Genomic DNA, 18,868 nt, shown 5'->3' with positions numbered 1-18,868 from the left:
GACGAGGAGAAAAACGGAATCACGTATTATAATAAACCTTCAATTATGGAGTCCCTTTTTCAATACCATCAATACTTTTCTCGTTGCCTCCTTGCTCGGTTTGCCTATGGAGAGCTATAATAAAAGTGGTACGTGCCTCCTATGTGTTGATTATTAAAAAGTTAGATTTTCCTTCTACACATCTTGCACAGAGGCAGACAGACGGCGATGACTGTTTGTTGCAACTTCTCCATTAAATCTGCTTTCATTTCCGTTTTCACCCATCCCACCTCTTTGGGGTATTAATTTCATGGAAGCTGCAGAGATAAATTTTGGGGTTGAGAGCAATAGTGGGATATATATTTCTATGATAAAATATTTAAATTGAAATATGTGCTTTTTCAATAACAGATATTGTCGAATGTTAGAAATATATTACTTATAAAAATAAAGAGGAAAAACAAAAAGTAAAAGAGCAGCTACGTTCGGCCGGGTTGAATTTTTCATATACTCCACTATTTGGAACAAATTTTGAAATTTTGAAAAAAATCCGTTAAAAATTCTGTTCAAATCTTAAAAATATCATTATATTGGGGTCTATACGAAGACGTGGACCTGTAACTTTTGTCATAAGCCATAACAATATTCAAATACGAAACTTTAAAAATAGTAGGTTACTAATGAAGCTAAATTCATCAAAATATCGAATATATTTGGGCTATACGAAAACCTGGACATTTCAAACTATTTCGGTGAATACTGCACCCAAAAAATACCATATATAGGGAGGTACTGATATATATGGGCCTATACGAAGACCTGGACCTGCATATAATAATATCGGCCATTTGATATTGTGGACCGATATTGTCTATATTCGAACTTGACCTGCCTGAACACAAAAGACTGATCAGTGAATAATTTTAGCTTCCTATCGTTTCTTTTTGACTGTGGCGTGATTACAACGAAGGACGGACGGACGGGTATCATCTTAAAATTTTAAGCTAAAATTAATATTTCGATGAGCTACAAACGGAATGACGAATTTATAGCATTATACCATTTATGGTGGAGGGTATAAAAATTTCGCACTTCATAAAAATTACCCAGCAAAAGCTTACACTATATTTTTCAAAATTTTGGCTTTAGCTCTTTCTCGAAATCACCCGTAACCACATAGGTTTGAATATTTCTCATTCTGATTCTGTGTGGTCTTTCAATGATTTTGGTTTCCTTTCGATGTTGCACACACATTTGCCTTGGAAAACCTCTTTCCCAGGGATTCAATCTAAGGCTTTATCGTCACTTTTGTACTTTTATTGTGAATGTATTCATATGTATGTATGTCTTTCAATTTGTGTAGGTGTTAGTTAGTATGTGCATAGACGTCCATGCATTTGCTTATGTATTAGTAGTAATTCAGTTGTGGAATCGTTTTTTATTACCCACACTGGAATTCTGTAGAGTTTTATGACCTTTTACAAAGGAATACAAAATCGTAAAGGAAAATTACTATCGACAAAAAGACAAAACCGAAGCCGCAGCACACATAGTCTGGTGAAATCAATTTGTGGTTTTGATTTCATAACTTGTTAACGACTAACTGTTGCCGCAAAACCTCCAAAGAATAATAATAAGCTAATCATATTTGTGAAGGGCTTTAATCTCGTACACAATTGTGGAGAGTTATATTTTTGTAGATGATTTTTAAATTTTGAAAATAAAAATTCAAGTTTAGCAACATAATTGAGATCTAGAACTAAAACAAAAGAAAAGCCAGTAAAGAAAGTCTTAAAGTCGGGCGGGGCCGACATTATGATACCCTACACCACTTTGCTAATGTAGTAGAGCTGCGCATAACAATTAAAATTGTTTATGGTAGAATTCAGTCATACACGCTGTGATTATAATTATAGTTTAAAGTTCAAAGGACTAAATATGCCGAAACGTTTGTATATTTTAAATTCGGATTTGCATTGCCCATTTGGTGCACATTCAATTTGAAATCGGATAAAAAAATATATGGGAGCTTTATTCAAATTGGAACCGATCTCGATAAAATTTGGTAAATATATTTCTGAGCTGTATTTGATACATTTCCCTGAATATCGTTGTTACGGAGTGCACATTACGGCTGTGGGTAACAAATACAACAAATCGGATGAACAGTATATATGGGCTATATCTGAACCGATCTTCACCAAATTTGACATACTAGCTTCTAGACTCAATTCGGTCGTAAGTGCCAAATTTCATCCTATTTGGGCAAATATTAGACGTTTGGTGCACAATCAAAGGTAAATCGGACGAAGTTATATATGGGAGCTATATTTAAATCTGAACCGATCTCGATAAAATTTAGCAAATGTGTTTCTGAGCTGTATCTGATATATTTCCCCAAATATTGTAGTCACAGAGAGCATATTACGGCTTCGAAGGACAAAAATAACAAATCGGATGAACAATATATATGGGAGCTATAGCTATATCTGAACCGATATCGATCAAATTTGGCATACTTATCTGATCGTACGTGCAAAATTTCATACTATTCGGACCGATATTACACGTTTGGTGCACAATAAAAGGCAAATCGGAGAAAGATATATATGGGAGCTATATCTAAATTTTGACCGATTATCTCCAATTTCAATAGGGTTCGTCCTTGGCCAAACAAATGATTTGTGCAAAACTTCATCTGGATAGGGCAATAAATGCGAACTGTACTTTGTTTACAAAAATACATGGACAGACGGACGGACAGACGGATGGACGGACATGCATAAATCGACTCAGAATGTGATTCTATGCAGATCATCAAAATGAACTATGGGTCTATATCGTATCGTTTTGCCTGTTACAAACAAATGCACAAAGACATAACACCCTGACCACCTTGTGGTGTAGGTTATAATGACCACCTTGTGGTGTAGGGTATAATGAGTAAAATGAGTAATGGTGCGGCCGCCCTTGTGATGCTATCATTGAACGACATTAAATTTTATGAGATTTGTGATTACTTAGCAACAAATCTTACGATATATTACTGTTTGGTGGTGGGTATTATGTCTTTGTGCATTTTTTTGTAACATGGATACTTTTGAGGATCTTCATAGAATCAATTTCTGAGTCAATTTATACCTGTCAGTCCGTCCGTCCATGTATTCTTGTTAACAAAATGCAGGTCGCATTTATTATCTGATTGAGATAAAATTTTGCAAACAATATTTGTTTGGCCCAAGGACGAGCCCTGTTGAATATAGGTCTCAAATATCTTCAACCGATTTCGCACCAAATGGCTAATATAAGTTCAAATGACCTGTATTTTGGTACATCACACCGAATTCAGTTTAGAAGCAAGTACATCAAATTTGGAAAAAGTCGGCTCAGATATAGCAATAGCTCCTATATATATGTTTCATCCGATTTGGGGTTTTAAGTCCCTCACATGCGTAATATGCAAACCAGAAGATTGATATTTGCTACCTGACATAAGATACATCTCCACAATGCCTCTGTCAAACTTTAACGAGATCGGTTCAGATGGGAATTAAGCTCCCATATATATTTTATCCGATATCAGGTTTATTGTGCACCAAACGGCTAATATCAGACCAAATGGAGTGAATTGTGGCTCATCCGACCGAATTCAGCCTATATATTGGGTGAAATGAAAAACCAACAATGAGCAATTAACTTCAGACTGCCGTCATTTGTAAGCCTCTCGACAGCTGTTAAAATTACTCCACAGCCATTATATTGTTTACAAGCAAAAGCATTTTGTTGAGAATTTTCCAGAAAAAAGTTATTTGTGATGGAATTTAAGCGTGATGGTGTAATTTCTTTAAATTTGGCTGGAAAACCACAAGTGACTACTTTACAGCACTCCAGCATTTAAATGTTAATAAATAATTTTGTGTCTCATACCATCGCTTGTTACCGTGATACTGGTAGCATAGCCCGACGTCAAGGAACTGGACATATCGCAATATACCATTCGGCAAATGTTGAAAAATGAGCTCGGGGTAAAGCCATTGAAATTCCAAAAAGTGCAAGAACTGACACCGTAACAAAAGGCAAATATACTCAAAAGAGCCGAATTTGGTTTTCTCCAATGAGAAAACATTTGATGTCTAGCAGTTTGCAAACAAACAAAATTATCGTGTTTATTTGCCAAAGAGGTCAGCTGAAAATGGGCACCTTCGGTTGGCCACCAGAACTCAAGTACAGGGCATGGTGATGGTGTGAGCCGCCATAACAGACGATGATCGCTCTCCGCTCGTATTAATCGACCGCTCGTAATCAGAATAAATGCCGAATATTATCGCGAAAATATTCTGGAGGGTGTATTAAAGCCTTGGGCACGCAAACATTTTATCTTTGACATTCCAACAGGACTCAGCTGGCGCCATCAAAGAATGGTTACAAAATGAGGTTCCTCGCTTCATTTCCAGCGCACAGTGGCCACCAAAATCTCCGGATACCAAGCCAGTGGACTATTGTGTCTGGAGTATTTTGGAAAGTAAGGTTGGCACTAAAAAATACAAAAGTGTCGATTACCTCAAGCAATCGCTTCGCCAGAAATGCGTCAAAATACCGCAGTGCAACATTCGGACATTTCATTGGCCATTTGAAGGCCATAATTCGTGCCAAAGGTGACCAATTCGAACAAATCTTAACTTTTTCTAAAATTTGATATTATTTCCGAGTTTTTTCTTTCATTCAATAAAATTAAAAAAAAAAACAAACAATTAAAAAAGCTGTAAGTTCGGCCAGGCCGAACTTTGAATACCCTCTATCATTTCGAACGAATTTGTAGCCGTTAGTCAATGCGACCTTTGACATAAGCCATTACAATATTCAAATGCGAAACTTAGAAAAAAATCGGTTAGTAATGTAGCTTAAGTCATCAAAATACCGAATATCGGGAGGTACCCTTATATGGGGGCTATACGAAGCACAGACAATTTTCTGTCTTAGATTGGAGTATCCATTACGAACTTCAAATACCAATTTCGAAACAATTCCGGTGAATAATATCGATAAAATCATCAAAATACCGAATATCGGGAGGTACCGTTATATGGGCTATACGAAGGCGTGGACCTGCACAGACAATCTCCTGTCACAGGCTGTAGCGTCCAATACGAATATCAAATACCGAACTTGAAACAATTCCGGTTAATATTGTTGCTAACAGCATCAAAATACCGAATATCGGGAGGTACCCTTATATGGGGGCTATACCAAAACGTGGACCTACATGGCCATTTTCAATACTTCATGGTCATTTATGTCCTGCAGACATAATATACATTTGAGTAAAATTTTATCACCCTACTTCAATTCGTTCGGAAGCTAGAGTGATTTCCACAGACGGAAGGGCATCGCTAAATCGACATAGAATTTAATGCTGATCAAGAATATATATACTTTGTCTGGTCTAAAATGTATATTTCGAGGCGTTACAAACGGAATGACAATCTTAATATACCTTACATACGATGGTGAATGGTATCAAAATGAAAAAATTATGGCGTTTGACTTTGTTGCAGTTTTTTTATCTCACCTTGTATATCTGAATCAATTAACACCGAATTTGAAGTACTTGTTTATAGGATGAATCAAGTCGTAATTGCCAAATTTCAGTCCATTTGGGCTGATATTAGCCATATGGTGCACAATAATCCTGATATCGGATAAAGATATATATAGGAGCTATATCCTAATCTGAACCGATTTCGATATAATTTGACAAGGTTATTTTTGAGCAGTATTTGATGTCCGGTATCAAATCTCATTCTTCTGTATGTGAGGGACTTAATACTCCAAATCGGATGAAACTAGCTAGGATGAATATAGCTACATCCGAACTAATTTTGTCCAAATTTGATTTATTGCTTCTGGACTAAATTCGGTGGGATGACCAAAATTCAGGACCTTTTGACAGATATTAGCCATTTGGTGCACAATTAACCCGAAATCGGTTAAAGATATGTATATGCGACTTATAGTCAAATCTCAACCGACCTTGATAACATTTAGCAGAGATATTTCCGAGCTCTATAAGATATCTGGTACCAAATATAATTGTTGTCGAATGCTTATTAAGTGTTAGAGGGACTTAAACATTAAATCACATGAAACATATATATGGGAGCTATAGCTATATCTAAACCAATTTTGTCCAAATTTGATTTATTGTTTTTAGATTGAATTCGGTGGGATGTACCAAAGTACAGGTCATTTGGATTTGTATTAGCCATTTGGTGCAGCGATTGAAAATATATAGGAGCTATATCTAAATCTGATTCGATTATCCCCAATATCAATAGGGTTCGTCTTTGGGCCAAACAAATATTGTTTACAAAATTTCATCTTAATCTGATAATAATTGAGACCTGCAATTTGTTCACAAGAATACATTTTGTTCACAAGAATACATGACATGCATAAATCGACTCAGAAAGTGATTTTATGAAGATCTTCAAAAGTAACTATGGGCCTATCTGGCTTCCTTCTCCCTGTTACAAACAAATGCACAACGACATAATATCCTTACCACTATGAAGTGTAGGGTCTAAAACGAAATATTCCATAAAGGATTTGGACATAAGGCGGCTTCCTACAAATTGTAGCATTGTATGGTGGTCGGCCCGCGCGACTATAGCCTTTGATGACTTGTTATTTTTATTTATAGATAATTGACAGTTTATGCCCTCAGGTGTATTTTGTGTAAAACACCTGTTTTTATGCGATACTGCGATTAAGCCATAGTTCAAATTCCTGCAAACACAATATCACATAAGAGTTCAAGTTTTCAATTCTTTCAAATGTTTTAAGTTCTTATTGAAATACTCCACAATATGCAAATACAATCAATATCTAATTATCGTTGGCAATTTTCATAAAGAACTCAAATTTACCGAATAGTTGCCTACTATCGTTTACCGCTTCGAAATGCTTTCATTTGCATGCACTTTAAATTCCGTTTCGTTTTTGGTACGGCGAACAAATTCACTTTTCAATTTATTTCTATTTTCCTCTTTGTAGCGAAAAAGAAACAAATTTCCCAAGTGATAATATTTTACTTTCAATGCTAAGGAGGAAGAACAAGAAGAAGAAGAAATGAAAAAACCTCCGAACATTTTCTTTCTACAGATTTTTCTTTCCGTTTTCAGTTTTCGCTTCGCTTCGTTTCTTATTTTTGTGTCCTTGCATTCTTGAGCGGAATGCATTATTTATGCTCCTGTATGCAGGATGCTTTCAACTTTTAAAACACTTATTTATTATAAAATCGTAGCAATTTTCATACTCATTGTCAAATGTTTTCTATGTGTTGGTATGGGTGCGGGTGAGCGTGTGTGTGCGTGTTTGTCAGTTTCACTCAGCTTTCTTGCAATGCATTTTACATTTGCTAAAGCAAATCATTTGTTATGCTTTAACGTTTTCTCACCTGTTTGCATTGTAGCATTCCTTATTCGTGGCATAACATTTTGCTTGAAATTTGAACCGAAGCTATTCTTCTCCAGCTTCCATTCCATACGATTATTGTGTTAGCTGGGTACAGTACACATATCAAAGAGCACCTTACCTTTTGTAATGCCATGTGGCATTGTGAGAACAGAAGACGAATGAATTCAAGACTATTTTAACATTCAATGGAAGCTAAGTACTGTGGAGAGGAGGCAGATGAAGAAGGTTACCCAGAATGGATTGTCGGATGGCTGGTTGGTTGGATGCATGCATCATGCTTCATACTTGGCCAAGTTGAATGGCTGTCATTGTAACAGATGAACAGAAAACTACTGTTGCACAATGGTTGCGGGCGTAGGTGTGCTGTGTGAGGGTGTCTTAAGTGAAATTCTTTTATGCTGACTACCTTCATTTTTCATTCAAATATTATGCAGTAAATGCATTGAAACAAAAATATCAAAAAACCAGAGAAGAACACCTTCTAAGCTACGAGATTTTAGTTGCAAACAGTTTACTTCTTTTATTTTTCTCTCTTAGCTTTGTTACTTTCCATTTTATGCGCCATTATAATGTTGTAGTTTCGTGGGGAAATATCATTCTTTTTCTACCTTTAGATGTCAGCACTTAACATTGGAATTTTATTGGAAATCACGAAGTAATCTCGAGCTGACAACTAGGCCAAATTGTAGGTGTAGGTGCCAGAACAAGAACGAGATCATTAATACAGATCAAATACTATATTGAACTAAATATTATATAAATAGATCAAAATTAGAGCAGTAATATTTTGCTACAGAGAAAGATTATATTAAAAAAAATGTACAGGGTTGTCCATATACGACGGACCCATCTGGCAACGCCATAACTTTTGACAGAGATGTCACATCGCTTAATGACATACCGCGTTTGAAGCGTCAGTCCAAGCAGATTTTTACCATGAACCAATACACGCCACGCGAGCACTCTAAAATAGTTGAAATTTACATTCAACAGAAGAAGTCAATTGTGAAAACCCAACGTGCTTTTAAAACATTAAAAAATGTGAAAAGTGCGCATTCTAAGAACACCATTAAGCGTTTATACGAAAAATTTTCGACTGGTAAGGCTCTTTCTAATCCGAAGAGGTCATATAAAAGTCGACCCAGGCGATCGGCCGAGAATATCGCTGTCGTACGAGCCAGTGTTGAGAGGTCCCCAAGAACATCCCAAAAACGCCGTTCTCAGCAGTTGGGCATGGCTCGGTCCACTTTACGACGGATTATTCGCATTGATTTGCATTTGTTCCCGTACAAAATTCAATTGACGCAAAGAATGTTGCCTGCGGACAAGCCTCGTCGATTGGAATGGGCCCAAAGAGTCATGGGTCCGCGGAATATGGACAACCCTACATCGGAACCGAGTTGCACAAAATGGAAACGTATATCCCGAAACTCACTCCATTTGGGCTGATATTTTTTTCGAATGCAAATTACGAAAGTCAGGTATTTAAACACCAAATCGTAGAAAACATATAGGAGCTATAGCTATATCTGAACAAATTTATAGTACTTCCTTCGGTCGGATATACCAAAATTCAGATCATTTGGAATGATATTGGCTATTTGGTACACAATTAACCCATGTCCTTGTATTCTTGTGAACAAAATGCAGGTCGCATTTATTATCAGATTGAGATGAAATTTTCCGAACAACATTTGTTTGGCCCAAGGATGAACCCTATTGAAATTGGAGATAAACGGTCAAAATTTAGATATAGCTCTTATATATATCTTCGTCCAATTTGCCTTTTATTGTGCACCAAACGTGTAATAATATCATATCAGAAATTTTGCACATACAACCAAATTGAGCCTGAAAATAAGTATGCCAAAATTAATCGAAATCGGTTTAGATATAGCTATAGCTCCCATATATATTGTCCATCCGATTGATTATTTTTGTCCTCCGCAGCCGTAATATCCACTCTGTAACAACCATGTATGGGGAAATATATCAAATGCAGCTCAGAAATACCTTTGCTAAATGTTATCAAGATCGGTTCAGGTTTGGAACTTCGTCCAATTTACCTTTTATTGTGCACCAAACGTCTAAAATTTGCCCAAATAGGATGGAATTTGGCTCATACGACCGAATGGAGTTTAGAAGGTAGTATGCCAAATTTGGTGAAGATCGGTTCAGATTTAGCTATAGCTCCCATGTATATTGTTCATCCGATTTGTTGTATTTGTTACCCACAGCCGTAATATGGACTCCGTAACAGCGATATTCAGGGTAATATATCAAATACAGCTCAGAAATATCTTTGCCAAATTTTATCGGGATCGGTTCCGATTTAGATATAGCTCCCATATATATATATATATATATATATATATATATATATATATATATATATATATATATATATATATATATATATATATATATATATATATATATATATATATATATATTTATCCGATTTAAAATTAATTGTGCACCATATGGGCAATACAAGTCCGAATTTAGAAGATACAAATGCTTCGGCATATTTAGTCCTTTGAACTTTAAATTATAATTTTTATCATAGCGTGTATGATTAAATTCTCCCATAAAAACTTTTAATTTTTATGCGGAGCTCTACTAAATTAGGAAAGTGGTGTAGGGTATCATAAAGTCGGCCCGCCCGACTTTAAGACTTTCCTTACTGGTTTTTTTTCTATTATGTATTCGAAATTTTAGAAAGATACTTATAACAGACTCAGTATTTGCACCAATTTAAGAACAGCATTTTCCTTAAACTATTACATCATTCCAAATGTTACATTCTTTTGGATTCCAGACATTGCATTAGCCGCTCTTTTTTGCCTTCTGCTTAATCGTTGTGTTTTCCCATGATGAAATGCACCACAACGTTTGGTGGGAACACGTGTGTACATTACGTGTACAAATGGCCAGTGCTTGCCTGTCAGACTTCTGCTACATTTTTTAATGCCAGCATGAAAGAAAAAAAAGCAGCGGGCAAAAAACTAACAGCACTCTTCAACAGATGAGTCTGATTTAAAAGCTTCCCTTTACATTGGCCGACCACAGTTGTTAATATTTTCATCTTCAAGTCGTTGGCACTGTTTTGGCTTTGTTCCATTTGCCAGCTTTCCATTTATTCAACATTTCGGACATTTAGACAGATCTCTAGACAGATGCGAGTGCGAGCTACTCAAAATGTTTGCCAAGAAACAGTTTGGTTTTTGTGAAGGTGGGAGGAGTTTTGATTCCAAAGCGAATACATTTAAATGTCTAAATATAGGGATAGGAATATAATGCTTGGGCAGGAAATCGATGTGTCATTATGGGTAAGAGGATCATCATGTAATTTAATGCTCATTAAGATACTGGATGTGGCTATAAAGTCAATGACCTCTAGAGGTATTTTAAGTTTGTTGTAAGTGCCAGAAATGATTGATTATGTTTAAAGAGAAGGCATCAACAGATAATAAAAGAACCACTTTGTTTAAAGCTAGCAAAATGAGTTGTCAAAGTTTGCAGCTTTTTATTGTTCACAATCACTTCTTCTTTAAAATTGAAATAAAAGAATATAATTATAATGTAAAATGCGTTTCGAAATGTGAATTTGATTTCAAAATTAATTTCGTACACATAGATATTTTAAACTGATTAAACAGTTCTACCAAACATGTATTCTGCCTATGTCTCAAGGAAAATGTCAGTCTTTTTGCCGACAGATTGGTTTCTCAGCATATGTACGTTTATACACACATTATTTACAAACAAACAAGCAAAGGCTACAGTCGTGCGGGGCCGACTATGTTATACCCTACAACATGTTAGAAGCCCCCTTATGTCCAAATCCATATTGGAGGATTTCGCTTTTGAAATTAGGATTTTGACTAAGGACATTTGCCCAATAGTTATGCACTCCGTCGGGCTGTTAGTTGTTGTGGTCCATTTTACAGCTAAATATAATCCAATGGTCATGCTCGAATTCTTCCTTGTCCTTAACTCTCTTCACAGGCGTGTCGGTTGGCTTCTATGTGTGATCGGAAAAACATTTCTGTTTTTGGTTAATTTGAACCCCTAAATATTGCAACCATCTCTAAAAAGCAAGAAGCCCCTTTGTATCTCCAAATTTAGACTCATCTATATGATTTGCTTGTCTACGATTTTTGGCTATATTCGTCAACGAAATCAGCATAAAGTGTATTTCGGATATCGCCTGTAAGTATTGTTGGTACTTTTTCACACAAAATTATTGGTCCATTGTACCCGCTGTCCTAACTCTAACTTTATGCGAGATTTCGTGTCCTTTGGTTTCTATTTGTGACCTTTATAACGGCTGCAAAATCAGGAAAATTTTTAGTTGTTGGTCCATTTCAACCCCCTAATATATTGCGGACATCTTTGAAAACAATAATCCTAGCCCAACCCTACCTTTGTGAAAATTTTCGTGAGGATTTGCAATACTTATATAATATCCCCAACCTGTGTTGTAAGGTGAAAAAATATTACAAAATATTATAAGCCAAATTGAAAAAATAGCATGCGATAAAAAATATAGAAAATAAAAAAATTCACAAAATACTACAAAATCTATATTTACATCATTATTGGAATATTTTTCTGCGATTTTTTTAGATTTTATACTTTTATGTCAAAAGGGTATCCTGAATTGACTTGTCAAATTCGGTCCAGCCATTCTTGAGATATAAGCATTCTAACTAACACCCCCTTCCTGTGTATATACACATTGTATATATTTCGCTATATATAACCCATATATTTACTATCGGCATCTACGTAACGGTCAGAATTGACCTGTTCGTCAATTTGTGATTTCGCCGGGAGTAATGGAAAATTTGACTTTTATTTAACACAAATGTTGTGACCTATTTCACCCACTAAATTTTACCCGATGACCATCAAAATTGGAAGGCTTCTGCCCAGCCCTAAGCTCTAGCCGCATGCTAACTTCCGCTTTGATTGGTCTATAAATGCGACCTGTAGAGCAACTGCAAAATCAGGAATTTTTTCAGTTTTTGGTGCATTTAAACCCCTAAATATTATGCGATCATTTCCAGAAGAAATATGGTTCTATTCTGACCTTAGTCCCACCTCCATTCTAAGTTTCGTAAAGATCGGGCCATAATTGCGACCTGTAGAGTGATTACAAATTAACATGGACAGACGGACGGATGGACATACATAGCTAGATCGACTCAGCTCGGCGAGATAGGAAGATCCATATATACTTTCCTATATGGGAAACCAATATTTCGAGGTGTTACATAATTGTTGGCCCAATCAAACTTATATATATATATATATATATATATATATATATATATATATATATATATATATATATATATATAAAACTCGTAAATATTATTTATAAAATCACAATTATTCGCCGGAAGTTCTTAGGAATGTTTTATGGAAATTCACAAGTTTTCGCAGAAGTTTTGGAAACAAAAAAAAATATTTTAGGTGTATTTTGGTAAAGATGTCATTGAACAAGGTAAAAAGTATCAGTGGGTTTTGCCGACAGATGTTTACACCCAATATTTGTTTCTTACACCCAATGATTGTTTGTTTACAGGGTGAGATAAAAAAACTGCAACAAAGCAAACAAACTGCAAATTGAATGAAAGCATAAATCTCGGAAATATTCGAATTGGTCACATTTCGCACGAAATATGGCACTCAAATGACCAATGAAACCGTCACACGCCGCCCGAATTTTGCTCTGCGGTACCTTGGTCTATTTCCGGCGACGCTTTTGCATTTTTGCTTGAGGTGATCGACGCTTTGGTATATTTTAGTGCCAACCTTGCTTTCTAAAATACTCTATACACAATAGTCCAACGGATTGGTATCGGGAGATTTTGGTGGCCATTGTGCGCTGGAAATGAAGCGATGAACCTCATTTTATAACCATTCTGGGGTAGCGGGTGCTGAGTGCAAATGCGGAAACACGATCATCAATATATTTGTTCATAAATTGCAGGACACCGAATGTTTCTCATTGGAGAAAACAAAATTCAGCAGTTTTTATACCCTACAACACTATGCGTTGGGGGTATTATAAGTTTGATTGGGCCAAAAATTATGTAACACCTCGAAATATTGGTTTCGAGCAAAGAAGAGTATATATGGATCTTCTTATCTCGCCGAGCTGAGTCGATCTAGCTATGTATGTCCGTCCGTCTGTCCATGTTATTTTGTAATCACTCTACAGGCCGCAATTATGGCCCGAAATTTAGAATGGAGGTGGGACTAGGGCCAGAATACAAGCCTATTGCTTGTGGAGATGGTTGCATAATATTTAGGGGTTGAAATGGACCAAGAACGGAAAAATTTGCTGATTTTGCAGTTGATCTACAGGTCGCCATTATCTCTTCTCCTTCCTGATCCCACAATTGCAGCCAATCGTCACGCCTGAGTAAAGAGTTAAGAACAGGGCAGAATTCTAGCATTTTGGACCATTGGATTATATTTAGCTGTAAATGAACACAACAACTAACAGCACGGCGGAGGGCTAAAGGTAATATCTGGACAGTGCTCCGTGACATAATTTCAAAAGCGAGATCTTCCAAAATGGATTTGGACAAGAAGGGGCTTCTAACATATTCTAGTGCTGTAGGGTATCATATGGTCGGCCCCGCACGACTATAGCATTCGCTTACCTGTTTTTCCTTCTTTCTGTTGCGGTATAAGTTCTTGCACTCTTTGCAATTTCAATGGCTTTACCACGACCTCGTTTTTCAATATTTGCCGAAGGGAATATTCCGATATATTCAGCTCACGAGCCATTTTTCAGCTACTGCGACGGGGGTTTTGATCGAGTCGCTTCTTTAGTTTTCAAAGCATTTCTGCTGATGTTGCTGTTTTCTTCCGTCCACTTCCTAAACGTCGAGCTACGCAACCACTATCACGCTAACGAGCGATGGTACGAGACACAAAAGGTTTATTCACATTTAAATGCTGGAGTGCTCTAACGATAGCCAATTGTGGTTTTCCAGCTAAATATAAAGAAATCACATTATCACGCTTGAATTCCATCACGAATAATTTTTTTTGTGGAAAATTTTCACCAAAATGATTTTGTACGCTTGTAAACAATATAATGAGCTGTCACTGGAATAATTTTAACAGCTGTCGGACGAGTGGCTTAGAAACGACAGCAGTCTGAAGTTGGTTGCAATTTTTTCATCTAACTCTGTATAAACACCGGATCTGGTAATAAAAAGATGTTTTGAATGTGTGTACTTCAGTGTTAATGCGAGTGACACGAATTTTGGCACATCGAACTGGATGCAGTCTGGAAGGAAGTACATGGAATTTGGAGAAAATCGGATCAGATGTAGCTATAGTTCCCACATATATGTTTTATCCGATTTGGCGTTTTAAGTCCACAACAATAATCTTTGGTGCCAGATATACAGATACATACTGATACAGATACAGCTCAGAAATAAGTGTTTCAAATGTTGTCAAGACTTTCTTAGATATCCCATATATATCTTTATATATTATTGTATCCGTTTTTTAAGCCCCAAATGGCTAATATCAGCCCAAATGGACTGAATTTTCGCACTTCCGACGGAGTTCAACCTAAAAGCAAGTGGTTCAAGTTTTGATGGAAATCGGGTCAGATATAGCTATAGCTCCCATATACATGTTTTATCCAAACTTGGTGTTAAAGTCCCTCACGTACGTAATATTCTCTTCACAGCAATGATAATTGATTCGGGACATCAGATAAAGCTCGAAAATATCTCTGAAAAATTTTATCGGAATAAGTTCAGATTTTTATGTAGCTTCGATATACATCTGTATCCGATTTTACGGTTATTGCTCACCATATATATAATATCAGCCCAAATTGATAATTTTTTTATATTCAACCGAATTTTTTCATTTGTTGAAACTAGGTCATATCATGCACTATACATCAATTTTTTTTGTACTAAAGGTACAAATTTTTTTAAGATCGATTCAGAGGGGGATATATTTCCCCAAGTTATGACTAAATGCTTAAATAAATGGGTCTCTTTATGCAGATGGAGGGGACGGGAACGTTTTTTATCCATTTAGCCCTATATGTATCTAAAAACACAGCTGATGGAATTGAATATCCACTATATTATTCATAGTCGACATAATTCCCCCAGAATCCCCTTAATCCACATTTGCCAGCCCACAGACCTCACAATGGAAGTTCTGAATATATCTTTATAACTTACCATTAAATTTACCATTATTTTATTTTAATAAAAATCTTTTGCTTTATTTTTATATTTTGTGAAATTTTTCATTTATTTTTCTTGAAATTTGTTTTTTTTTATGGGATTTACCAGTTAAATAATCATTGTTATTATTTTTTGTATTTGATTTCTTTATTTAAATATACTCTCTATACGTTTTATTTTATTTTATTTTATTTATATATATGTATATAATGACTTAAAATCTGCTTAAAACTAATTGGGTTTCTGTATTTTCCTTTTTTTCTTGTCTTTTTTCATCAACTAATACTATGCGTATTTATAATTAATTTAAAAACTATTTGTAATACTATTTGTTATTATTATCGTTTATGATATTTTATGATGTTCATTTTTGTGATTTTTTTGTTTTAATTGTCCTTTTTTTCATTATTATTTTTTTATTTCTTTTCATTTGGATTTAAAATGTTCATTTTGAGAGATTTTAATGAATTTTTATTTTCATTGTTTCGCCTGTTGTTTTTCTGTTGTGGTGTTAACAATATTTCTTGTTGTTGTTGTTTTTAATTATTGTTGTTGATTTTTTTTTATTTTTGTCAAGAGGAAGAAATGGAATGAGGATTTTGATAACTATATAAATATTTATTTGCAAATTGTTATATTGTTTCATTTGTAGATTTTGTTGTTATTGTTGATTTTCAGAATTGATTGTTGCATTATTATTTTTTATTTAATTGAAAATAAATAAAATTTGGACTAATATTTAATCAAAAAGTAATTAAATGGCAATTTTTAAAATACTATAAAATAAACAATAAATTTATATTGGCTTAATGCGGAGGTTTAGTGATTTAAAGTAGCTGTGAAATTGTAATGAAAAAAATATATTAAATTTTGATGTGATTGGAAATAAATTCGACAAATTTAAATAAAGGCAATTGGGTTAATGTGGATCAGGGGGCGTATTATTAATGTATACGCCACTATGCACAGTGCCTCACATTAAAGACAGGAGTTTCTGTTTCTCAAAAAAGTGAGGGTTTTAAAATCCTATATTCTTCAAAGTCAAAGAACTTATCGAACACAATTGGATCATATTGAAGAGAATAATGCAGACTTTTGAGCGCAAATTACGGTACAGAAAGTGTTCACAATAAACATTTTTGTATCAATAACTTCAAACTAACATGTATAAAGTCATACAATTTTGTAAACCGAAAGAACGAAAGGGGAAATTTGGACATTTATATACTGCAGAAGAGGGAATGCTTTATCAAAAATAGAAGATGCAAAGTTCGACGCTATTGCCAGAAAGCTATTTGGAAGCTACCTGACAACTTAATGCAAGATAATGTGTTGGCATATTTACCAAGTACTGACTAGACTACTACTTAGTAGACTACTTAGTATTCCCAAATCAACAAAAATGAAAAGATATTAAATTTGACAGAAAAAAAATTTGGAGCCCTTGGGTATGGGGGATCTATATTCATTTAAAAAAAGCTATTGAAAAGTTAAAAATAGAGAATATCGAACGTTGAACTTGAGTATTGATTTAGAAAGATAATTGTTTGCTAAATTAGTTGGTAACTTCTGGCTTGGTCACTCTTAAATCGGTTCTATATAGACATATGTGCTAATTTACAATATTTTTCGTACGGAATTAACGATACAATTCAGAATTCTTTAAAAGCACCGGGTGGTGGTCTTATGGGGCACTATATCACACCGTTGTCCGTTTATTTTAGCATGGAGTTGCCATATTTGGAATTAACTATACAATTCAGAATTCTTTAAAAGAACAGGGTGGTGCTCTTATGGGGGCACTATATCATACCGTTGTCCGTTTATTTTTGCATGGAGTTTCCATATTCGCTCATAATGCTAAATACCACTATACCCTTTTTAATATTTTACATTCATGTTTTTGTTACATTTCCGTATCTGAACTAAAATCACAAAAATTACCATGTTTGGGTTATTGCGTTGGTTTTATGGGTTGAACCCTAAAGTCTTATCTACATTCGGTTTGTTGCTGCTAAAAAGGGTACAAAATGACAAAGCATTACATTATTCTGTACAATCGATTTTTGCCGATAATAGTTACTGAGTTTGAAAAACTTCAGGCTATGGAGGAGGGTATAAACAAGTAAAAAAGGAGCTAGGTTCGTGTGGGCCGAATTTTTTATACCCTCTACCATTTGGAAGAAACTTGAAAATTTTCAAAAAAATCAGTCGAAAAATACCTCTCAAATGAAAACCATTATGCTGCAAAAGTAATTTATTTCATTGGTTGTAGTAACAGTTTCGAACTATATGTACGAAATTTGAAACAATTCCGTTGAATAATGTCGCAAAAATCATGAAAGTACCGAATAAATAGGGGTGCCGTTATATGGGCGGTATACTAAAAAGTGGGCCTATTTGTACAATTTTCTTCTAGGGGTAAAGTACTCAGAAGGAACCCCTTGTGTGGATTTTAAAACAATTTCATTAACATTTTTTGTAGAAATCATCAAAATACCAAAAATCGGGTGGTATCGTTATATGGGAGGTATACGTGGACATATATAGACAATTCTCATCTATGGAATAAAGTACCCGCAAGGAACTCCTTGTGTTGATGTTCAGACAATTCGGTTGAAAATGTGGCTAAAAGCATGAAAATACCGAACCGAAAATCGGAAGGTGTCTTTATATGTGGGGATATACGATTTCGTGATATACGACGGACGAAAGCACAGGGCTAAATCGTTGTAGAATTTTACGCTGATCAAAAATATATAAACTTTGTGGGTCTAAAATAAGTATTTCGATGAGTTAAAAACGGAATGACGAACCATACTATGTATGGTGGAGGGTATAAAAAAAGCATAAGAAAATGTCAAAAGTCGGGTGTGTGGACATATTATAACCTACATCACTATGCATATTTAAAAGGGATACAAAGTATGCAACTTTTTTAAATTCGTATCATGGCTAATTTCGAATTAGAAGGAAATAATATATACTCGAAAGGTAAGTAATCCAACTCATTTCTCCCTCTCAATAGAAGAGGAACCAAAGAGTTAAATAAAACAAAAATTATTTTGGAAAATCTTCTAAATCTTACAACCGCACTTGTAAACATTTACATCCTTCTCCACTTGTTATGCTTTCGTTTTACCTGTAGTTTAGTTTTATTTAAT

The sequence above is a fragment of the Musca domestica genome, unplaced genomic scaffold (assembly GCF_030504385.1).
Source record: "Musca domestica strain aabys unplaced genomic scaffold, Musca_domestica.polishedcontigs.V.1.1 2, whole genome shotgun sequence".
NCBI lineage: Eukaryota > Metazoa > Arthropoda > Insecta > Diptera > Muscidae > Musca > Musca domestica.
The sequence above is the reverse complement of the archived record's forward strand: the minus strand, read 5'-3'. Positions refer to the sequence as shown.